At 35.0% G+C, this 18,788-nt stretch overlaps 1 long non-coding RNA gene across 1 annotated transcript; it reads right to left on the bottom strand.

The window, feature by feature from the left end:
• Positions 1–1,540: 1,540 nt before the first annotated feature.
• LOC138693406 (uncharacterized) lies at positions 1,541–5,448 on the bottom strand. Its single transcript, XR_011330298.1, has 2 exons — positions 5,350–5,448; positions 1,541–2,615 (listed from the first exon to the last, which is right to left on the bottom strand). It is a non-coding gene; the product is annotated as an uncharacterized lncRNA (long non-coding RNA).
• Positions 5,449–18,788: the final 13,340 nt, after the last annotated feature.

Below are 18,788 nucleotides of genomic sequence, written 5' to 3'. Positions count from 1 at the left end.
GTATTATGTCCATCCATTGAACCTGGAAGACTTACTCCATCTAAAAACATCGACCTGAAAGGATCATTCAACATAAAAAATTCGATACTTTATACTACAAATTATGATTAAGATACAATTAACAGGTAATTCAGCATTGTATTCAAATATTTATTAGGTAAGCAAGTAGTTCAACAGATTAAATATAAGGTAATTCGGGGGAGGATGCCAGTTGGGGGAAGACGCAACTTTCTTTGCAGTTCTTTTATGTGTCAGCAATTGACAGCGCGGATCCTCTAGTTTGAAGAGTGTTGACGGGGTGGACACGTAGCGTGTGCATTTGTCTTACTTTATCGTCTTTCATCGCCGTTATTTTGGATCTTGTGAGCATATAGTCTGGTTAGTACATACTTTATAATATTTCGTTGCTTATATTTAAGGTTCATAGACTGATGTTTTATTTTAAATGGAATATCTGCTATATACGTGAGTTGTGCATTTTGTTACGCACACTAGACATGCAGCTACGGCAACAACCTTGCGGCAGTAGGCAAGTAAGTGTGAGTGGCGTCTTCCCCCTGTAACTGGGGGAAGACGCAACATGGTTAAGAAATACATTATTTAATCCGTAAATTATGTTGTGGGAAGGTTATTATTTGATAATATTTTACATTATATTATTTTACATGTTCTCTGATACTTTGCAAAAGGTATTAATGATTAAAAATGTAATTCACATTTCATTTTTATGCAGACGATGACTTGAGAGTGCAAAATAAAAACACATTGGACATCTTAGTCAAAATAAAATTTAATTCGAGCTGCTGAAGATTTAAAGTATGGACAAAAATCGTCATTGCTGCAGCGAGGTTGTGTGGCATTCCATACAGAACTCTCAAATGACGAATGGAATCTTCAAACATTACTACATGTTCACGAGGTCCTTCCACTAGCGGAGCATGTGGCAGTAGACCTACATCAATAGTTGCTTCCATCAGAACGGATAACGGGATTTCAATTCTGGAAACAATCAGCCCTATTCCTAAGTAAGGAAATCTAAATTCTTTGCCCGTAAAAAACAAACAGCGTAGATCTCAACTACACCACAAAGAAGAGAAACTATGCGGAAAAAGGCCAGAAAAAAAGAAACCTTCCCAACCAAGAAAGAAAAAGAGACTTGTAAGTTCTTCTTCTTCTTCTTCTTCTTCTTCTTCTTCTGTTGACGAAATTAGTCACGATGACAGTGGTAATAGTTTAGATGAGGAAGATGATTTTTGTTGTTTCTTCTGGACACTTTTACGCTAAGACAGGCCAAGTGTGACTGAATTCAGTACACCGCATGCAAGAAATCCTTGCACGAAGATTGGAGTGGTGATAATTTGCAGTGTATGAAATGTGGTGCAGGCTCGTACTAACATTCAGAATTGTATCCTAATTAATCAATTTTTGCAAAATAATCATGAAACAAGTTTATAATTAAATCCATAGATGTTTCTCTGTAGTTGTAATAAAATACACATAAAATATTCCAATGTTTATTTTATGTATGCCATTTACTATGTTGTTGCATCTTACCCCATAACAAGTGGCATCTTCCCCGTGTATATGGGGGAAGATGCCACCCTGACGCGAGTTTTTTTAACATGAAAAATTGTTAACAATATACGCACTTGCAAAGGAACCAATCATTATACAGACCAAATTATAATTGAAAAATACGATAAATTTGTTTGTATTGGCTTATCACTTCAGGTTTGAGATGTATAGCCAAGAAATACCTTAGATGTGGCGTCTTCCCCCGAATTACCTTATTACAAACTCATGATAGGGTTATAAAAATTGTAGGCAAGAAAAATACATCGATGGATAAAAAGTAAAACTTCGATCTGTGAATTTGCAGGCGAATCAGAAAACTGTTTTAAAAATTAATTTATTTGAAAATACGCCAACTTTTTATATATCGTCAGTTTACAAGTAAAACACATTAAGACAAAAATATAACTTCTGATAAAAAAGGCGTATATAGCCTAATGTATCGTACATATAATGTATCTGTATAAACTTAGAATTGGAAAATAAAATACACATAAACAGAAATAATTTACTAAAATTATATTTTGAGGATTCAGTTTTGTCAAGACTTTTGAAACGCCTTTTTCTCAGACGTAATATTTTTGTCTGATGTGTTTTGCTTGTAAACCGACGATCTTCTACGCGAAGACAAAATATTAGTTAACTGTCCAATTTTGGGAATATAACGCGCTTATTCTGAATAACAATGTAAACTAAATGACAATTTTTGTAGATACAAGTTGTCACTTCTTAGCCATTGACATGCTATATAGCAGTGATAATTGGTTGTGTTTTAATCTTCACACTTGTAAATCAGAACAATCTGTGCGTCATGTATGACAACATGTTTGCAAAAATGTGTTAACTGGCTGTTGAAACTGGGTGTGCTGCAAGGAGACTCAAACTACTTATATGAAGATTCTTCTTTCGGTATTAGAAGTGCAAGAGCTCGAGGAATTTGCAGGTGAATCGTAGGAACTCTATTTTTCAGGAGCTCCGCAGTACCCCCCAGATTCCTGCATCCAGCGATTTTTATACTCAATACACACCAGAACTAGGAATGCCTGTTAACAGAATACACATTTGTTAGATTTGTCAAGTAGAAAACAAAGCACGTGTTGAAACACATGTGATGGCATGAATTCGTAGACGATAACATAAAATAACGATTTCTGTCCTTAACACACATCATGCATGGATGGATGAATGGATGGATGAATGGATATATATATATATATATATATATATATATATATATATATATATATATATATATGTCGAGAGAGACAGGTATAGATATTTATTTATTTATTTATTTATTTATTTATTTATTTATTTATCTACTTATTTATTTACTTATTATTTATTTATTTATTTATTTATTTAATCTTACAGAGCTAAGGCCAGTAGGCCTTCTCTTCCGTCCAGCCAGACTCTCATCTACCAGATGTTTTTTTTTTAAATCGACTATCTTCAATATTTTAATAAGAAAAAGTTTACATTTAATATCAGATATGCTTAAATGTAGAGCTCTTATTTTACACAATTCATTGAATTTAGAACATACTGTAGCCTATTATTAACAGCGGTGAATAGCTAGTGAAACCGACATAGACATCTCTGATAAAACAGCAGGCTATTATAAACTCTAATGAAGACTACAGGAAAAAAAGGGGGAATGTCAAGATTTTCAGAAGAGCTAATTTAAAGTTCAAAACTAATTTATTTAAGAAGTGTGTTACAAATGATAAATACCACCATGCAATTTGAAAGATGGTTAATCTAGTAATCGATATGTTCAATATGTTTTATTGTCGTCTAATCATAAACTTCCAATTTTTACCATTATCTCAATTTTCACAAAAAAGTGCCATTCTCCCTTTTCTTCCTGTGGTCTTCTCTTGTTAAGTTAATTTTAATGTTTATTTGATATATAGAAACTATATTTTATATTATTTAATTTTTGGACAGAATAAGAAATCAATACCGATAGGGTAAACATTGGTAATTTCGTGTTAATTTCATGAAAATTAATTTAAAATGCAAATGTGTAAATATATCCTTATTCCGATTTTTTCAATTAAAAGACGATAATTTGCTGTTCAAATCTGGAGACATAAAAGATTGGACACGTTCTTGAACAAGTGCCAAAAACCACTTTTACAACTTAAGCTAAAAGGTTAGTTATTTCGTGATAACCTTGGTAATTTCGTGATATTACATTGATAATTTCGTGAGAGGTAGAAGAATTGTGTAAAAATTGATTAAAGTCAAATGAAATTCTCATTTATTGTTACAAGACTTCAAACATAGTAATTTCGTCTAATATTCATAGCAAGAAAACATAGAAATACATATCAACACATAATAAGAATGAAATCAAAGTAAAAATTGAAATTGAAAAGGGATCTTCTTTGCCCTGAAAGGGTGAACACTTTTATTACGGACTTTACCATGGCCTATATTACTAGGGTAACTCCAAAAGTAATGCATAACATTTGTTTAAAAATTATATTTTTATCCTACAGCTTTGCTATTTTCACAGAATGTAGATACATCCTTTAGAAACAAAATGTCACTTTTCCACATAATCCCCGTCCCTTTCAACTGCCGTACGTAACCTAGAAACGAGGGCCTGTAGACCAGCACGGTAAAAGTCTGGACCAACACGTCTGAGCCACTCTTTAGCAGCGTGCACAAGGGAGTCATCTTCTAACCTCGTTCCGCGAAGGGATCCTTCAGTTTATCAAAGAGATGGTAATGGCATGGTGCCAGTTCAGGACTGTAAGGCGGATGTTTCAGTGTTGTCTATCCGAATTTTGTGATCTGGTCTGTGGTGTTGTGACTGACATATGGCTGTGCGTTGTCGTGCAATAGCAGAATATCCTGCTTCTCCCGATGTCGTCGAACACGACTCAGTGGAGCTTGAAGTTTCTTGAGAGTTGCCACATACGCGTCAGAATTAATGGTGATTCCGTGTGGCATGATGTCCACAAGCAAGAGTCCTTCTGAATCGAAAAACAAAGTAGCCATAACTTTTCCTGCCGAAGGTGCACTTTTGAATTTCTATTTCTTTGGTGAATTTGCATGATGCCACTCCATTGTCTGCCTCTGTCTCTGGTCCAAAATGGTGGAGCCATATTTCATCTTCTGTCACAATTCTTGCAAATAAGTCATCTAGCACTTATCATTGACACTTAGCATGATAACAAATCAAACAGAAGGTACACTGAACCCATTGCGTCCCCCTTTTCTTTTTTGTTATCACATCTTATCTTCAGATTTCTAAAATTCGTATTGTAATACAATTTTTAAAATAGTGTAAAATGTAACGCTTGATACTCAACAAAATTTCGCCTCAAACAGCTAAGATTTCTATCAGTAAAGCTAAGCCTATATGGCGACTACAGCTGTATCTAAAATTCCGAAAACATTTCGTAAAATTTCATTAAGATATAATAAATCTTTGTATCAAATATTATATGCTTACCTTTAGTAATAAACCTGTAATGTAATTAAAAACATCCACAAAATTTGTACGTCTGAGAAGTCGACGCTAGCTTGCTCTCTCCAAAGATAAAAGCTCACTGAAGCAGCTACAATAGTCACACAAAGCGTAGCTGTATATTTCTGGAAAATGGACAACATATGCAATCCCTTGGCGGAAATCTGAATCTCGTAACACCATTGGTTAGTTCACGAAAGAGCAAAGAAAAAGTATCACGAAATAACCACTGCCACGAAATTACCAATGTTTACCCTACTCTAATTTCCGACGTTAGGTGTAACGTGACTCACCAGACACTTGGACATGTTGAAGCTTTTTCTTAAGATTCTGCTCATCTTGGAAGCGACAGTTCCTTTGCTGTAGTTTGAAAGAACTGCTGGCACTTCCAGTTTCGCAAGATAAAGACGATGACGCTGTTGCAGACGGCACTGCTTCATTGTTGCATGTTTGTAAGGCGATCCTTCCTGCTGTGTCAACACTGCCTTAGCACGTGATGAACAAGCGGCAACGCAAAGAAAATCAACAGACGGACAATAGAACAGTCTTATTTGATAAATATGCTTTTGTACTGTGTTACAGCGCGTGCGACTATCAATCCACTGAATCTGGGTTCGATTTCATTCGAGGAAAGTAGACAAGCGCGAGGTCCAAAAATCTCTATCCGTTGCACAGTCTGTGACTGTCACCGTCGCTAATAATCGACAGATTCTTAAGACATTTATACAATATTTGTAGTGTCACTGGTATATAAATGTTTCATATTTAATTAAATTAAGCTCGTGGCGCGACAGCCCATAGAGGGAGAGCTAAGGCCGACCAGCTGTGCTGGCCTCACGTCCACATGCCTCAACAGAGGTGAACGATCATCCAACCAGAATGGAGGTATCGTGTGGTAAACACGATGATCCCTCCAGTCTTTGTAGTTGGCTTTCGAAACCAGATTTCGTCATCTGTCGTAGATAGGTAGTTGGTACATATGTAGATAGACTGATAGGAAGGAAGTTAGGTATGTGAGAAGTAGGTAGGTAGATAGATAAGTAGTGGGTTGGGAAACAACGCTGCTTGATAGGTAGATATGTCGTTGTATAGGGGATAATGGCAGTTTGGTAGATAGGTAGGCCTATGTAGAAAGAAAGAGAGCTACGTAATAAGTAGATAGTGGGTTGGTATATATAAGTTACAGTATGTAGCTAGATACGTTAGTAGTTACACTGGTGGGTAGAGTGGTCAGCTTGGTAGATAAATAGAAAATCAGGTAAATAATAAATAGGTATATAGATTAATAGATAGTGGTTAAGTAGATACATATGTAGTTGCATAGATAGATATTCATAAGCTTGGTAGAGAGGTAGGTAAGTAGGTTTATAAATATATATTCACTTACTTACTTACTTACTTACTTACTTACAAATGGCTTTTAAGGAACCCTGCCTCACATAAGCCCGACATCGGTCCCTATCCTGAGCAAGATTAATCCAGTCTCTGTCATCATATCCCACCTCCCTCAAATCCATTTTAATATTATCCTGCCATCTACGTCTCGGCCTCCTCAGAGGTATTTTTCCCTCAGGTCTTCCAACAAATATGCATTTCTGGATTTACCCATACGTGCTACATGCCCTGCCCATCTCAAACGCCTGGATTTAATGTTCCTAATTAATGTGTTAGGTGAAGAATACAATGCGTGCAGTTCTGCGTTGTGTAACTTTCTGCATTCTCCTGTAACTTCATCCCTCTTAGCCCCAAATATTTTTCTAAGCACCTTATTCTCAAACAGCCTTAATTTCTGTTCCTCTCTCAACCAAACCATGTAGACAGATACTATGTAGTTATAAGTAAAATTCATGTATACGTAGGCAAATACAGGGTGTCTACATGAAACCTTTACAACTTCAGATGTAAATAGCCTAACAAATTATTAAGACACGATAACTGGACGCGGTTTTTGCATGTTAATCAGAAACTGTCAAAGTTTTTATGCGATTTTTTTTTAATTATTGACATGCGTTTTTTGTAGCAGGTGTGAATTTTGGTGAAATCTGAAATCTGAAAGTGAAGGAGATGTGTATACCTCAGGAGATGGTATCCGATCAGTAAATCCAATAACAGGAAATTGAACTTGCCGCATACGACTGTCCACGAAGTCCTTTACAAGAATCTGAGGCTGTACTCGTCCAAAGTTTGGCCAGTGCAAGCTAGAATTTTTATCTATCTATCTATCTATCTATCTATCTATCTATCTATCTATCTATCTATCTATCTATCTATCTATCTATCTATCTATCTATCTATCTATCTATCTATCTATCTATCTATCTATCTATCTATCTATCTATCTATCTATCTATCTATCTATCTATCTATCTATCTATCTATCTATCTATCTATCTATCTATCTATCTATCTATCTATCTATCTATCTATCTATCTATCTATCTATCTATCTATCTATCTATCTATCTATCTATCTATCTATCTATCTATCTATCTATCTATCTATCTATCTATCTATCTATCTATCTATCTATCTATCTATCTATCTATCTATCTATCTATCTATCTATCTATCTATCTATCTATCTATCTATCTATCTATCTATCTATCTATCTATCTATCTATCTATCTATCTATCTATCTATCTATCTATCTATCTATCTATCTATCTATCTATCTATCTATCTATCTATCTATCTATCTATCTATCTATCTATCTATCTATCTATCTATCTATCTATCTATCTATCTATCTATCTATCTATCTATCTATCTATCTATCTATCTATCTATCTATCTATCTATCTATCTATCTATCTATCTATCTATCTATCTATCTATCTATCTATCTATCTATCTATCTATCTATCTATCTATCTATCTATCTATCTATCTATCTATCTATCTATCTATCTATCTATCTATCTATCTATCTATCTATCTATCTATCTATCTATCTATCTATCTATCTATCTATCTATCTATCTATCTATCTATCTATTTATTTATTTATTTATTATTTTGCTAATAATTGTAACATAAAATACAAAATATACAGAAAAACTTTAGCTCGCCCCTGAAAGAGTGGAACTCGTGCTCAGGGGCGCCGAGGAAGCATTCCTTCGGAGACAAATGCATTTTGCATACGTTCAATGTCCTCCACACTTGTGCTTTGCTGCCCACTGCCCTTTTTCCGCAACACACTCCCAGTTTCTATAAATTGTTGGTGTCACTCCAGGATTATTGGCCGTGATGGCGGTTCTCTTCCATATTGGGTCCGGCGTGATGATGCACCTATGTATCTGATCGTGTCTCAATAAACCAGGGTACAAATTGTGCCATATCCTGAGGTGTCCACATCTCCTTCAGTGTCAGATTTCACCAAAATTCACACCTGCAACCAAAAAACTCGTTTCAACAATCCATCAAAATTCCCATAAAAACATTGACAGTTTCTGATTAACATGCACGAAACCGCATCCAGATGTCGTGTTTCAATAATTTGTTATTTACATCTGACGTTGTAAAGGTTTCATGTGGACACCCTGTATGTAGGTAGAATACACAGATAGTTATTTACGTAGGTGTATATGCAGAGTGTTTCTGAGGGGGTGTTACAAACTTTCAGGGATGATGGCGAAGGGCACATGTATTAATTTGAGATAAGGAACCAGGAAATGACTGAGTCGAAAGTTACAAGCAAAAATAGTTGTGTGGAAATGGAATTGTAATTTGGCACCACGTGCCCTCCTTCCCTTAAATTTTGGAACAGTCGTGGAAAAATGGTATGGGTCGGATGTCTCCTACGTGGGTACTTGTCATGATACAATCTATGAGCTTGTCTACTGTTCCCATTGCCTCATCCGCATTCGAAAATCAGGTCTGCATATTCCGCTCTCGTGTACTCCTCCATTTCACTAGGACTGATCTACTGACACTGCAACTTGTACACATACACTGCTGTCTACAGACGTGCATATCAGGACCGACCATGTCTGTTACACATTACGCTATCTGCATTGCTTTAGTGTAGTTTCCTGTCCCCACCCCTCAGACAGCGCACTGAATGGAATACTGTAAGTAGACAACGTAAACAACGTCAGATGAATACTGTATATGTAAGATGTACAGATAAATACACATAAATAAGGTGTACAGAGGAATAAAATTATTTCATTTGCACAAAACTATTTTTGCTTGTAACTTTCGACTCGGTCATTTCCTGACCATGGTTCCTTATCTCAAATTGATACATGTACCCTTCGCCATCATCCCTGAAAGTTTGTAACACCACCTCAGAAACACCCTGTATATATATATATATATGTACAGTAAGTTTGTAGGACGGTGAGTAGATAAGTACAGTAGGCCTATATGTGCATTTTGATGTCTCGATAAGTAGGCAGGAATAGGCAATTGTTTAATGGATTAATTGCAGATAATATGTAGATATGTGGCCAGGTATGTACAAATCATACATAGAGGTGTAGATGGCATGTAAGAGAGTACGCACAAGGAGATAGAGGTACGCAGATAATCTAACCTCGCAGGCGCTGATCCGGTCAGCTTTGTCCTGGAGTTAAAACTCCCAAACTTTTGTTGTGTTTAGTTCATTACTGTGATACTAAGATTTGATACGGAATTCGTAAGTGCTCATAAGTACTGCCTACAGTATATAGTGATTCATCTGTTGGCTTTAACGAAGGCTTGTAGTCTAGCCATTAATGTTTGAACATCTAGTGTTAGTGCTATTGATCGGTGCTAGAGTGTGAAGATTTTTATTGTTCGCATTGTGGAGAATTGCCTCGTAATTGAATTGCTCCTCGCACAAGTTGAAGTGGAGGCAGCTTGATAAATAAACCAAGGCCGTGGAATTACCTGTGCGTAGAGACGCGAATAACTTGCTGCGTTAATAATGCACATGATGTTGATTGTCTTGACTCCATCGAGAATTCTCGGCAGCAGTTTGACGCCTAGTAAAGACTTGCCAATGCAGGTAGCAGCCTCGCTGGCTTCAGGAGATGTCTCGGTCAACCATAGCTTCCCAAGATAAAGCCCATTTGCGAAGTAAATGGATATGTCTGTGTCGTTACTGAAATTGATATAGCAAGGTGCATCAATTTTTATAACTTACTGTTTATAACAGCTATATGATTGAATTCCTAAGTTCAGATAAACGATCTAATAAAGGCAGAATTGTAAATGTAAAGCATTAAAAAATATTTGCATGTACCTACTGGCAAAACGTAAGAGTACAAACAAAAGCGGAGGAATACCTGGGGAGACCATATTAATTTTCTTTGCAAAAAATTGTCAAGAATAATATTTCTTCTACGAAATTTAAAAATGTAAGTTTCGAAGAATTACATTAGAGTTGCCTATTCTTATTTTCGTAGAATACTTTCTTACGGACCACATTTATGGGATAATAGCACTCATATTCATAAGATTTTTATGTTAAAAAATAAAAAGCTATTAGAATTATAACAGTTTCACCAACGAAGGCACACTGCAGACGTTATTCGTGAATGAAAAAATGATGACTGTAACATCACAGTCCATTTGTCAAGCCCTAAATTTTGTAAAAGATAATTCACATATATTGACACGTAGGAGTGATGTATATCTACTTCTGATATAATATCAGAAAACCGAGCGAGGTGGCGCATGCGTTTAGTACAGGACTCTCATTCGGGAGGTCCGTGGTTCAAATCCCCGGACCGATCGATCTGACTGTGATTTTTCCGTGGTTTTCTACAGTTACTTTGGCAAATGCCGGGTTGGAATTTTCATTGCCACGGTCCATTTTCCTTCCTCTTTCCTGTAGAAAAAGAATTTAAATTTCATATCATATCATTCATTTTCATAGGCATATCCAAGTCATGGCGAATATCTTCGTCCGTTTGCAGGAGGAAAGTCCTCTACGCAACCGTTCCTGGGTTCTCAGCCTTTCGCAATATCTCTGCCAGGATTAATTCCTTAAGAGTACTTCCGAGGGCGCTTCGACACCTTAGAAGGGCTGTCGGAATGGATCGTATGTTGCTTGGTCACCTTGGCGGTATGAACTTAAGGCGAGGGGGGAGGGTGTAGGAGAAGGGTCACACTTTACTTGCGTGATTCGGGTTCGGCATATTGCGGATAGATGGCAGAGCTGTGACCAATTTTCAATTTTGCAAAAGTTTAATTTGAGACATAATTCCTCAAAATGAAATATACTTTAATATATTTCGATTATTAGATGTTGAAAATCGAGCAGCATTAGTTATAAGTACATTTATTCGAATTATTGTAACAGCAGCCGACAGGCCATCGTTATGCCTATGAGATACTGAACTGAAGTGCTTTATATTCACATGATTTGAAGATATTGGTGTAATTTACAGTTACTATAGAATTTCATAATTTCTTGTCATTGGACGATAGATAGATAGATAGATAGATAGATAGATAGATAGATAGATAGATAGATAGATAGATAGATAGATAGATAGATAGATAGATAGATAGATAGATAGATAGATAGATAGATAGATAGATAGATAGATAGATAGATAGATAGATAGATAGATAGATAGATAGATAGATAGATAGGTAGGTAGGTAGGTAGGTAGGTAGGTAGGTAGGTAGGTAGGTAGGTAGGTAGGTAGGTAGGTAGGTAGGTAGGTAGGTAGGTAGGTAGGTAGGTAGGTAGATAGGTAGATAGATAGATAGATAGATAGATAGATAGATAGATAGATAGATAGATAGATAGATAGATAGATAGATAGATAGATAGATAGATAGATAGATAGATAGATAGATAGATAGATAGATAGATAGATAGATAGATAGATAGATAGATAGATAGATAGATAGATAGATAGATAGATAGATAGATAGATAGATAGATAGATAGATAGATAGATAGATAGATAGATAGATAGATAGATAGATAGATAGATAGATAGATAGATAGATAGATAGATAGATAGATAGATAGATAGATAGATAGATAGATAGATAGATAGATAGATAGATAGATAGATAGATAGATAGATAGATAGATAGATAGATAGATAGATAGATAGATAGATAGATAGATAGATAGATAGATAGATAGATAGATAGATAGATAGATAAAACTTTATTGTCGATGGCATAATGTATGCATAGACATGGTCAAACATATACAATTACAATTTAATGTAAAATAAGTCAAATAAAAAAAAAACATTATTCATTTCAACGGCCCATGCGTGCATCCTCAAGACTGTAGGGACACAATTTTATTAATTTCGTTTTTATATAATTCTTAAATTTCAGAGAATTTTTTGTATATTTGATGTCATCAGGCAAATTGTTGTATATTTTAATACCAAAGACCATATATGTTCTACTAGTGTTTGTAAGGTGGTGAACTGGAATAGTTAAACTATTTTTGTTACGAGTGTCGTAGGTATGGAAATCACAATTTTGATGAAAATCAGACAGATTTTTATAAATTAGTAGTAAAACATTAAAAATGTATAAACCATAAACAGTAAGAATATTATATTGTAAAAAATGTTCCCTACAAGAGGTCCTACTGTCAACACCCGCTATGCATCTGACAATACAGATTGCTATCAAACCATGTTTTGAGATCTTTTAACAGGTCACAACAGGTTGTCTCTAAATCCAGTTCCTCTCCATCTTTTACAATGACAGAAGTATCATCAGCATACATACACATAAAATGATTTCTTACATACATGGGTAAATCGTTTACATATAAAAGAAACAATACAGGACCCAGAACAGAGCCCTGAGGAACACCCACATCAATATGTACATTCTTGGATCTATATTTATGTGTAAAATAATTTATTTTATGATCCTTGTGTAGTATTTCCACATATTGATATCTGTTTTGAAGATAAGAGGCAAACCATTTTAAAACTATCCCACGAATACCATATCTTTCAAGCTTAGCCAGAAGAAGGTTATGATTCACACAGTCGAAAGCTCTGCTAAGATCGCAAAAAACTCCAACAGGAGGCTTACCATTATCAAGAGCCGACGTAATTTCATTGAATACGCTATAGATTGCAGTATTGGTGGATACTATGAGAGATCTCAACTCTGCTGTGATCGACCTTGACAACCTTGTTCCGATGCATTAAATTTTGCTGTCACCCATTTCAATGTAACTGTGCCAATACTCCATGCGTATTCTCTAGCTTTTGATTACATCTACAATCTTATTTCCTCCAATGCGAGACAGCGATCGGATCTCCCCACTAAACACGAGAGCTACGATCGGTTACAATGCCGGTAAGTTGTATACGCCGCTCACTGTATTACAAATTCCATTGCTCTAATATACTGGGTGTTCATTTCAAAGTGTGTCATGACGTCACTGTTGTTGGGTCACTGATTTGAAGCGAGTTTCAGCTTATATGTTAGAGAAGTTGCCTATTATTTAAGGCGTTCTTCAATCTGAACTTGAGAACGTGTACGGTATAACTTGAACGTCGTAGCAACAGATGGCGGTCTGTACGGTCTGTGTGCTACCATAACCTCTTTCGAATTGTGTTTTGCGCCGGCAAGTCGTACGCAGGGTATTTGTTATCATCGGTTGCGTACGGTAACATTCCACAACACAAATCAAATGCTCCGTGTCCATGTTGACCGTCGAAGTTAATGTCAACAAATACGTAAGTAATCGTCTTAACCCTCTCCCCATATCCCGACAGTACGTATTTCCAAACAGTTCACATTCCTGCCACTACCGGCGTTACCGTACGTATCGGTACGTACTCTTCAGAATGAACGCCGTACTTGCTAGGCAACTTCTCTGCCTCTTATGTTATACACGTCTGCAGAAGTGTAGGAATATTGAATTCTCTAGGCTCATCGGCTAGCCACATGACGGCATACAGCGAGCCATGACACATTTTGAACTGAACACCCAGTATTTCATTTCGACTTCATTTTCAGATCTGAAAAGCTGTGATTGCGAGACGGAGGTGCCAGCCAGGATGATGCATTTCTACATGATTCCGCCTTAGTTCCACTTAGGGACACTCAGTTAGCGAGATCCTTAGGCATATGCACATGGGAGTGTTTCCAGTGACAGTCCTTTTCAATAATTGCTAGTTCTCGCACGAGAAGCTCCAGATGTCCAGAACTTCAGTACGAGGATAATCTGCATAATTATAAAATTGAACAACCAGAGCCATCTGTGGAGTATCTTCGGAGGTCGAGGCTGAAAATACACCTTCAGTAATTCTAGTCATCTGACTCCTCCCCTCTGGACTTGAGCACCTAATAATAGACCAACTGTGCCCTCATTCACACGGAGAAGCTTGTAATATGAAATAATAATTACAATATTATTGGTACCGGTAGTTAATTAATGTAGTGCAATGTTGCGAAGCAGATTTAATAATTGAAACCTGTTTCATATATCGGTTTGAAGACTACATTCGTTGAGAATATAGCTTTGTAGATGGCAAAATCAAAGCTTTGAAAGGACTAGACTCTTCGAAAGAGTGACTTTCAAGCTTTCGTTCATGTCTGTCAACATAACCTTACCAAACTTGGGTAACATTCAGTATGCACATAGATGAAATTTAGCTTTAAGCAATCTAATTCTAATCAAGAAACCTCTCTTAGATTTTTGGGTATATACAGTATCTTCTACCTAATTTGGTGTGGAAAATTCTTATTGACTGTATTGCTAATAAAATAAGTAGATATATTTATGCTGGTAGTCCTAAAAAAATAATGCATACCAAAATTCCCTTATATTAACAATTTATTATACCTATATATATCCATATTAATTAGTGAGTCCTTCTATGGGTAAATCATTCTTATGCTAAAAAGTTATTCATTTTAGAAGAAAAATATCAATGGCAATTATTTGTGAAGTTTTATCCAAAACTCACTGCAAACCACTCCTTACTAAACTTGGGGTACATTCTTTACGACTGATGTTTCTTTTAAGTAGTCCTCTTTATGTAAAAAAAAATACTCTTCTTTATTCTGTGTGCTCTCTAGTGTACTATCATTTAATTCATAGCAGAAATAATGTGTATATTAATATCTGTACTGTCTATTGTAATTGGGGCTTTGCCCTGTTATAGACATAAATAAATAAATCTATACCTATACTAATAATAAATCTGTAGCCGAAATTTTTCTGGTAATTTTCGATTTTCCAAAAATAATTGGTCCTAACATATATAATTAACCACCCTGAAACCGAAAATCGCTTTTTTGAAATTTCTGTTTGTATATCTGTCTGTCTGTCTATCTGTCTGGATGTTTGTTACCTTTTCACGCGATAATGACTGAACCGATTTATATGAAAATTGGAATATAAATTAAGTTTGCTGTAACTTAGATTTTAGGCTATATGAAATTCAAAATAAGTTATTTAAAAGGGGGGTTATAAGGAAGCCTGAATTAAATAAATCGAAATATCTCGCTTAGTATTGATTTTTGTGAAATATATTACATAACAAACGTTTCTTTAAAAATGATCTCCGATAAGTTTTATTCCTTGCAAAATTTTGATAGGACTGATATTTAATAAGATAAATTAGTTTTAAAATTAAGGTACGCCATCTAAGGCGGTGTAATGAAATGAAAACAAATGACTACGTCTATAAGGGGCCTTGGACAACAACAATCGAAAGCTATGAAACATGGCCTACAGAGAATGTTTCTGCGTTTGTATGAAGTAATATCGAAAGCTAAATTAACCGATTTGTATAATTAATTACTATTTCATCATTGGAAAGTGTAGTTTCTCTACATGGACATAATGCTATAATGTTATTACAGTAACTTCTGTGTGCTCTCTGGACCAAAATGACCGCATTTTAATTATTTAAATACAATTTAAATTAAGTAACATATTAAAAGATTTATCCTTCTCTCAAACACGAATGTTCCTTGGATCAAATGTCCTATTTTAATTATGTAATTACTTTATATTTATTTCTAACAAGTGCAGCGGAGCGCACGGGTATGGCTGGTAAATAAATAAATAAATAAATAAATAAATAAATAAATAAATAAATAAACAAACAAACAAACAAACAAACAAACAAACAAATAAATAAATAAATAAATGTAAGTATACTAGGACTCAAAATAGTTATGGACTTTTTATTGTCCAACAGATAATGTTGAAGGTTTGCCTTAACTATCATTTAAAATGATTATTAAATCTACTCTGCTCTTTATAGTGTTAATGATTTTAATGTTATTTTGTAAATTTAAATGTTACGTCATTTGCATTTGCATTTCGAATCTAATCTCAGTTGGGATACGCATATTAAATATACATGTAATAAGGCATTCTCTATTTTCCATTCACTAAAAAGATTGTATCATTATCCATCTAAATTAAAACAGACGCTGGTACAGACACTCATTCTACCTCACTTCGATTATTGCGACGTTTTGTTCAGTGATCTCAGGATTCATTCCGCTCAGAAACTACAGCATGTTCATAACGCGTGCGTCCGCTTCATTTGTAATGTTCGATACTATGATCATATCTCACCTTCTTTCGATAAGTTATCATGGCTTAGGTTACATGAGAGGAGAAATCTGCACTCACTTTCTCTCCTATATCGAATTATGCACACTTCATCCCCCTATTATTTATTCGCTCGTTTTCATACTCTTTCTCGCTATCATAATATTAATACTCGATCACAACGCGATAACACGCTAGAAATTCCACTTCACACATCATCTCTGTATTCCTCATCTTTCGCTGTTGCTACCTCTCGTCACTGGAACTCTCTGCCGCCTGCAGTCAAGGTCTGCCGAACATTGAATTCTTTCAAATCCAAGTTAGAAAATTATCTTATGACGAGTTGCCAAACTAACTTACTATTATGACAAGTGTTGTATTGCATGCTTCCACGTATTCACATTTTTTATGTTCTAGTGATATTTAACTTATTTTATATTTTTGTTTTCATATTTTCCGATAACGGTATATCTCTAATGTGATAAGTTGAGCTATATATAATCATAATTTTCCTTCCTGTGTGTACTTAAAAATATTGTATTCATTGTATGCTTTGTACTGCACTATTTTATTACTACTATTAGTATTATCATTACTATTAGGCCTGTTATTATTATTGTTATTGTTATTATTATTATTATTATTGTTATCATTATTATTCTTACTATTCTTATTATTATTATTATTATTATTATTATTATTATTATTATTATTATTGTCAATAATTGTCTTATTTTTTTATTTATAGCCGTGGAACTGAAGCCGGATGGTCTATGGCGAGTCCTTGGCATCAACACCTTTGATTTGATTACCCCCTTTGATTTGATTACCTGGTTGGGTTTTTCCGAGGTTTCCCCCACCGAAAAGGCAAATGCCGGGTAATATTTTGGCGAATCCTCGGACCTCATTTCATCTCACTACATCTCGCCAAAATGTAAAAAAATTGTACAACATTGTAAAAATTGTAGAAAATTACTAAATTGTAAAACTATAAAAATTTGTAAAAATTGTAATTGTAATATTGTAAAATGTTGACATGTTCCACATCTTAAAGCTTCATTGCTCATGTAAGATCTATGGAATAAAATAAATGAATGAATGAATGAATGAATGAATGAATGAATGAATGAATGAATGAATGAATGAATGAATGAATGAATGAATGAATGAATGAATGAATGAATGAATGAATGAATGAATGAATGAATGAATGAATGAATGAATGAATGAATGAATAAATACTTTGTATGCCTCATTTATTTTGACCTGCTGTTCACATTTTATTATGCTTTTTTCTTTCTTTCTCTATCTTATATATTATGTCTGATTTCTTCTTACTTGTTGTTTACATTTTATTATTATCTTGTTCAGTTTTGTGTGTAAAATTGTAGTGTACTTTGTAAATTTATAGTGTTTTTGTAACGCAGTTTTTACTCCTGGTTGAGTGTTAGAGAAGGCCGTATGGCCTTAACTCTGCCAGGTTAAATAAATCATTATTATTATTATTATTATTATTATTATTATTATTATTATTATTATCATTATATCATACATATTCCGAAGTGATACAGTGTTAAAAGTTGTGTAACCAAGATGTATATAATAACAATTGTTAGATGAGTAATTTTTAACCTTAAACACGCTGACCTCCTTAAGGACGAAATCTCTGATTGTGAAAGCGGTGGGTTTGAAGCAGTGTCCTCGATTGAGGCGGCACGTCCAGCATAATGCCTCCAGGTCTCGCCTCAAATTGGATTAAGATTGGATGGCGAGCCCTGACGGCTGCTGCATCAGCTCTTCCTCCATACGACTCTTCCTGGAATTGAATCCCAGAAGAGAACAGCAAGTGTGCCAACTCGCTGTAAACACAATATTCAGAGTAAAATTAGTGGAATGATAAAGGAGCGACGGTGTAAGTTATATTTCATGGGGAACAGAAAAGTTCGTAGATATCCTGCGCGATAATTTCGCTGAATTTTCCAGGAATTGAACCACGGTCCGACTGCAAGGAAGGAGCCAATTGATTCATTTAGGGATGAACCTCTCTCTTGACGTGGAATTGGAGTAAAAGAAAGAATGAAAAACTGTGAGGGACTGACCATTGCTTAGAAAGCTTTTACTGCACGTTGGTATATCCGTGGAATTACTTGGAGGGAACTGTTAATGAATTTTCTGTAGTTAAGGCTACAGCACATTTGCAGTGACGGGTAAGCTTGTAC

The sequence above is a fragment of the Periplaneta americana genome, chromosome 17, assembly GCF_040183065.1.
Source record: "Periplaneta americana isolate PAMFEO1 chromosome 17, P.americana_PAMFEO1_priV1, whole genome shotgun sequence".
Taxonomy (NCBI): Eukaryota; Metazoa; Arthropoda; class Insecta; order Blattodea; family Blattidae; genus Periplaneta; species Periplaneta americana.
Note: the sequence above shows the minus strand (reverse complement) of the source record. Positions and strands in the feature narration are given on the sequence as shown.